Source organism: Equus quagga, chromosome 5 (assembly GCF_021613505.1).
Source record: "Equus quagga isolate Etosha38 chromosome 5, UCLA_HA_Equagga_1.0, whole genome shotgun sequence".
In the NCBI taxonomy this organism is placed as follows: domain Eukaryota; kingdom Metazoa; phylum Chordata; class Mammalia; order Perissodactyla; family Equidae; genus Equus; species Equus quagga.
In genome coordinates, this window is record NC_060271.1 from 105,686,478 (window position 1) to 105,693,841 (window position 7,364).

Sequence of the window (7,364 nt, forward strand, 5' to 3'; positions counted from 1 at the left end):
ACTACATTAACTTATTTGTCTTCACTGTTCTATGCAGTCCTCAAAGACAGCAAGCATATTCTATTTACCTTTAGGTACTTCTAGTTAAAAGAGAGATACATTAGGAAAAATAAATTAGACCTTAACTGAGGAAACTGTTCTTGTATAACTGTATAACCATCAGACATAGTTATAGAAGAGACAAGTAGGATGCTAGAAATGTCACTGCGCATTTGGTCAGGAAATGTGAAAATCCCCGGGAAATCTAATTAGATAGACTACTGCCCATGTAAAATCCTGACTGTTATCCAAAGACCAAGAATGGCAAAACTGCATTAGTTGATATTTCTTTCTGCACCTAAAACTACTAGAAACAATAACATAAATAATACAACGATAAAATCACTTAATGGACTTTCATCTCATCATGACACTGTATCAAGAGAATTACAGAAATATGCTCTCTGCCCTTTGGAAGTTCATAACTGATGGTGAATAACAACTTATAAGCAAATAATTAAAGACATATAAATGTAACACAGAATAACACACACACACACTGCTCTTGAGCTCTGTATCCCAATCAACCAGAATCAATTAACTTTTGTTTTCACAACTGTTTAATATAAGAGGAAAATAAAACGTACACATTTAAGTTATACTAGATTTATAAATTTATGATGACAGAACTACCCCTGTAATCTGGATGCCTGATGGAGTGCTGAATAAAGGAAGGAGTTCATACATAATTTACTTTTTTGTGGATTCCTAAGTGGCTTCTGCCCGATTTTGATCCAAATGTAGCTACACTGAATTTTCCTCTCCAGTATGCCCTGGCTTAGGAAAGATTACCTAGATATTGAAAGATTTTGAAAAAGACCTTTAAAGGATACCAGGAAGTAATGTGTGACATGAGACATTATTTGGATTTGAGGACTTACCTTGTAGGAGGCCTGCTGCATGTAATTTAGATCTCCCTGAATAAAAGACATGACATTTTAGAGATTTTAAGGTCCCCCAAATTCAATAATTAGTGTTTCTAAGATAGAAGTCTTACAGATAAGTTTGCCAATTTGTCTCATTTTTTATACCAACTGAAATTATTTTTCAAAATGTCTTTGTTCCAAACAAATTGTACTTCATATGTCTAAATTTCCTTCCCAAGTATCCTTCTGTCAACACAGTCTGTCCTCGTGAATTTTTATTGCAGATCGGTATTGGGACGGTACAGAACATGTTGGGGAGAGATGAGAATGTTAGTATGCATTGCTATAAAATATTTCCAATAGCGTCTCACATTAACTGTAAATCCCGTGACTCCAACAGTACTCTAATCACAGAAAACAGAGAATACACGGATATTTTTTTTGAAACATAGAATTATGCAACTTTAAATGAACCATATTTCCACACTTATCTGAGTGTGAATGATAGAATTAATTTTAAAGAATCAAAGACACATGAAATAGCCTTTATTTATAGAAACTTATTTCAAAAGTGAGTCTGCTATCAGAAACCTTAATTTTTCCCATATGTTGGGTTTTTTGAGTTAGGTTAAAGAATTAATTTAGTTTTTTCCATGAAGAAAGAATCCTCTAGACTTGGTAAGACAAATTTTTGCTAGTAAATAAAAATATTTCCTCCTTGTAACGTCTTTCTTCCTTTACTATATGTCTTTGTGATGTTTATACATTTGCACTCCATATTTAAAAAATGTTCTGCATTGTATTGGAGGAAAGATAAAGAAAGGGCTGAAAAATGTGGTAAATTACTGCTTCCTTTGCCTTATTTTTTTTTTTTTTTCAAAGATTTTATTTTTTCCTTTTTCTCCCCAAAGCCCCCCGGTACATAGTTGTGTATTCTTCGTTGTGGGTTCTCCTAGTTGTGGCATGTGGGACGCTGCCTCAGCGTGGTCTGATGAGCAGTGCCATGTCCGCGCCCAGGATTCGAACTAACGAAACACTGGGCCGCCTGCTGCGGAGTGCACGAACTTAACCACTCGGCCACGGGGCCAGCCCCTCCTTTGCCTTATTTTAATTATAATTTCTTGCCCACTCAGAAACATTTTCACACAGTCTGATATTTGCATCAATTAAAAAATAACTATGGAACTAAACGACATAGACACAGGGAACACGCATCTCATGGAGCATCCTAAATGCCTAGTTGAACAATTTGAAGGATTTAAATATTTTCTTGTTGAATAAAATGTATTGTACATATATCTATCAAAAGAGATGTTTATTTTAAACTTAAAAAGAGTGCTGCCTTGTTTGTAAAATTGATGCATGCTGGGCTTCATTACAATTTTCTTTAAAGACTGGCTCCTGAGCTAACAACTGTTCCCATTTTTTTTTCTTCTTCTTCTTCTTCTCCCCAAAGCCCCCCCAGTACCTAGTTGTATATTCCAGTTGTGAGTGCCTCTGGTTGTGCTATGTGGGATGCCGCCTCAGCATGGCCTGATGCGTGGTGCCATGTCTGCACCCAGGATCCGAACCGGCGAAACCCTGGGCTGCCGAAGCCGAGTGCGCGAACTTAACCCGTCAGCCAAGGGGCCAGCCCCACAATTTTCTTTAAATATCCAGAGTTATTTTGTATATATTGTCAGAGCACAAGATTAATTATTTCTAAAAGAAACAAATCTTATTGACAAGTGACAAAATAAACTGAGCATTCCTCTTATTCAACAAAGCTATGGGGCAGGAAAAAAACAAGCTAGAAAAAAGGATATATAGAATCAAAAAGGGAGGAAAAAGGTTGGGGCCAGTTCCTAGGGAGCTATGAATCTGACCAGAGGGTTGATGGAAATTGAGATTGGTGGATCAGGGCAGGAGAGATACGTGGGAGAGGAGTTAACAGAATCAGTAAGTGGGGTAGCAGTTAGAACAGAGTAAAAGCAAATGTAGTCACATGGAAAAGGGGGCTGGTTCTTAAATCTGGTGCATAGCATCCTTTGAACATCAAAATATGTCTACGGGGTAGATGTGTTCCTTGTGAGTTTCCTTGCCTTGTATTCATTTCCCATGCTTGCATAACAAATTATCACAAACTTAGCAACTTAAAACAAAACCTGTGTATCAGCTCAAAGTTCCGTAGGTCAGAAGTCTGAGTGAGCTCAAGTGCGTTCCCTGCTTAGGGTTTCACAAGTCTGAAATCAAAGTTCCGGCCAGACTACGTTCCTATCTGGAGTCTCTGGAGAAGAGTCCATCTCCAGGCTCATTCAGACTATTGGCAGAATCCAGTTCCTTGGGTCTGTAGGTCTGAAGCCCTTTTTTCCTTGCTGGCTGTCAGCCTGGGACCACTCTTGGCTCTTGGATGCCACCTGCATTCCTTCTCACATGGCCCCCTCCATCTTCCAATCAGCAACTGCCCATCAAGTCCTTTTCATGACTTAAATCTCTCTAAGTTCCTCTTCTGCTACCAGCCACAGAAAACTTTATTTTCAAAGGGCTGACCTCATTAGACTTGGCCCACCCAGATAATGTCCTTATCTTAAGGAAACTGGGTCAACTGATTAGTAACCTTAATTACATCTGCAAAATCCCTTTGCCATGTAACATATCTAGTCATGGGAGAGACGCCCCATCATATCACAGAGGAAAGAATTATACAAGCGCAAGGGTTATTGAGGGTCATCCTCAGAAGTCTGACTACCACATTCCTTCTGGAATTTGGATGACTGGGTATTGTCAGACATTTATACTTAACTCCACAAAAGTATGTTTTTAAACATTCACTCAACGCATTGATGATTCTTTATAATCAAGTAAAATTAAGTCATAGAATTTCCCTCAAATTTTTTTTAAAGTAAAATCATAATTACTATGAACTAGCAGTTAACAAAAGAAAGAAAATATTTCATACTATAATCTTTGAAAAATGGTTTTCAGGGAAAAAAACGACAGAAGATTTTAGGATTTACTACTCTTTCCCCATATCTCTTCTCAAAGAAAGATTGCATGGTGGAGGTGAAGAGAAGTGCACATATATTTTAAAATCTCACTAACAATCCCCCAATTTGGAGACCAGTTGAACAGCAGGGGGTATAGAAAGCTCAGAGAAAACATGCAGATAATTCCTTTAGTGCAGAAGCAGTCCTGGATCAACTTACCAGAGTCATAAAATCCCATGACTACCATTTCCTTTTTCCAGAGTAGGAAGAAAGCCAGAAGGAGGAGACCTATTAATTCTAATTGCCCAGAGCTAATTAACCCCAGTAGTAAAAAAGATCTTGCAAAAAATTTAAAAAGGGGGAAAGAAAGCATCTTATGAATAAGGTCACATCCTCTGAAGGATTGAGAGGTAGATGGAGCACTATGAGCACAGCCAAGGGAAATCCTTCTCCACCACAGAAAAACAATGTCACAGCCCTAACCCATGTGTTCACCTATCATTTCACTCACCTAGCTGGGAAAAGACTGGGAATAGTTGCTGGGGAGAGGCAGGTAGTGAGGGAAATTGAACATCTGAAGCTGATTATCTCTGTGTGGAGAAAGTTCCAAGTGTTCCATCCTGAATTGGAAAGAATTACAGGAAGTCTGAGGGGAATACCCATACAAACACAACAAATGGGTATACTGAACACTACTGCAAGGTTTTAAAAACAATTTCAGAAGGGAAAGCAAAGACCAAACCCACCAACCACAATTGCCCAGAGCCCTAGCCAAAATAACCAGTTCCCCCTCTCTTTGTACCCTCAGCAATGGAATTGCATGCAGACCACAGTCTTGAAGCTCCAGAAAAAATAAATACACAGATTTCTAAGATAATGAGAAGGGTGTCAATGAGAATTAATTTTTAAAAACATAATTCAAAGTCTTGGAGCAGTTTTCATATTAATCACCGGTAGGATAAAGGATATGATAGCACAACAATGCAAAGGCAAGCTTTACACGTTTGTGGCTCAGCTAAATACAGCGCAGGTGCCCTGCTCCCCCTCGGGTGTGTATACACTCGGAAACCCACCCAGCTACTCATGGAATTCTGGGGGTTGAGCAATGCATCTGATTGAAGTCCTGAAGCCACTGTCAGACGCAAGGAACAGAGATCATTCCACAGAATTTCCTTGTGATATTATCTGTGAGGAATGTGCAGCAAGTACTTTATAACTTACCTCATATCCTTCTTAGCACACACTTGTTTTCAAACTATGAGTACAATCTGTTGAATAAGTAATTTTGCCTAAATCTTTAAGTCTACAAACACATTCATTCTGAAGCATCCACAAACTTACATTACAACCAGTGGGAGCTTGAGAAGGAAAGAGAGAGAACGAGAGACAGAGAAAAGAAAGAGAGAGAGGCTCTTAATAATAAGATTAACAAGGTTTACTTTAAAGACATATATAGAATTCTATAAAATAACATTTTTCTGAAGCACATGTGAAATACTTATAAAGTTTATTCTATATCAGGTTTCAGAAAAAATCCCAAATTCATATAAGAGCATTTCTATAGTTACACATGCTTTAAAGAAATTTCTTTTTCACTCTGATTTAATGGAAGAGAGATTAAAGTTCTATTTCCACTTCTTGAGTGGTATTTTCATGAGCATTTGCCTTATAACTATTTTTAAAATTGTATATTTGGTTTTTATCTAATTTTCTGTATGAACTATTTTGTATGTTACAGTCCACAAATTAAAAGGAGTATACAGATAAAATAAATACAAACATAATATATCATAATTAGTCACAATTTCACTCCATAAAGCACATTTATGAAACAATCTGGAAAACAATAGAGTTTTTAAATCAGTCTCTTTCAGATGCTATAAGAGATAAATGAAGGAGTGATATTCACCCCAAAGCTAAGGAAGGAATGGTACAAACACAAGAAAATGTGGAATAAGATCAATTAATGATGTGTACAAGCCAATTACAAATTGTGGACATGAAATATGAAAACTGAAATAAAACACTTCAAAATTCAATAATAGACTGAGCTCAACTGAAGAAGAGATTAGTAATCAGAAGGCAATTCTGAGGAAGTCACCTAGAACCTTGTACAGAAAGACAAACAGACAAAAAATTGAAAGAGCAAGTAAGAAACGTGGAGATGGATTGATAATTCTAATAGGGCTTTTAGAAAAAGAGAATGGTGGGCATATGAAAAAAGACAATGCAACTCACAGAATAACGAGGACACCCGGTCATAAACACGTGGAGAAAAACCAACTCAGTGTCCTTTGTAATTAGGAAATGCAAATTAAGTTTAAAAAGTCAATTTTTAAAAATATATTTGATTTTTTTTAATGTAAAAGTTGAATAATATGAAGTGTTGATGAAGAAATGGAAAAAGAATCCTTTCTCCCACTGCTGTGGCCAATATACACGAAGAAGGTAAAGTTGGTGGGCAATCTGGTAGCATCTAAGAAAACAAAACCAAAAATGTGCATATCTTATGACATCTACAAGAGTACTATTGCAATGTTCATTTATACTAGCAAAAAAATGTTTCCCTAAAGAAGCAGCAATTTTTAACTAAAGTGGGGTCAAGTTATACTCTAGAGTATTTGATGCTTGATGAGAATGAGGTTAATTTACATATTGACATAGAAACATCCAACAGAAGATGTTTTTCAGTGAAAAATACAGGTCTGCCAAATATACACACACAATGATGCCATTTATTTTACAAAAAGGTAAGAAAGGATATCAACCAAATAGTGCTTAACTATTTGAACTAGAGAAGACTGGATTGTGTGCCTGGCTGAAAAGGAATTAAGCTTTATTTATAATATTTAGAAATTTTTAAATAATTGTATAACTTAAGTATTTTTCACAAAGAATAATAAATACAACACTAAGTGTAATCAGGCACTGAGACGTTCCAGATGATTGCACAGAAGGAGAAAAAGCAAAGAATCGTTGACAAGTGTGGCTAACCTCCTCACCAGCCCTAGAGTATATAAAGCACCATATGCATAGAATCATACACATCGTCATTCTACAATGCCTCCAGGAAGGTAAGTCTAATAGGATACAGTTCAGATCTTTCCTTAATGCGTTTTTAAACTGCTAGTTATTTACAAGTATCACTACATCAGTTGATATTTTACCTATTATCTTTCAAGATAATTCAGCATTTACAAGCTTATAAAAGCCTTGCTTTGCTTTTGGTGAAAGTTGCCTCTTATCACTACTTATAAGAAATATATACTTTGGTATTTGAGTATGGGTTTTTCTTTAAGATCATGGTTTGGAACAAAGACTTGAAAGCTATTATGGAATTTTTGCATTAAGAATCTTACATCTTACATTTTTATCAGTGAATAAAGTTAAGAATCTTCCTAAAAATAGACCCTCTCATTGAACATATTTTAGATTTGAAATAAAGTAAGCAAAAGTGATTTTTCGTGGTTTATATCTAAAACAAGATGATGTT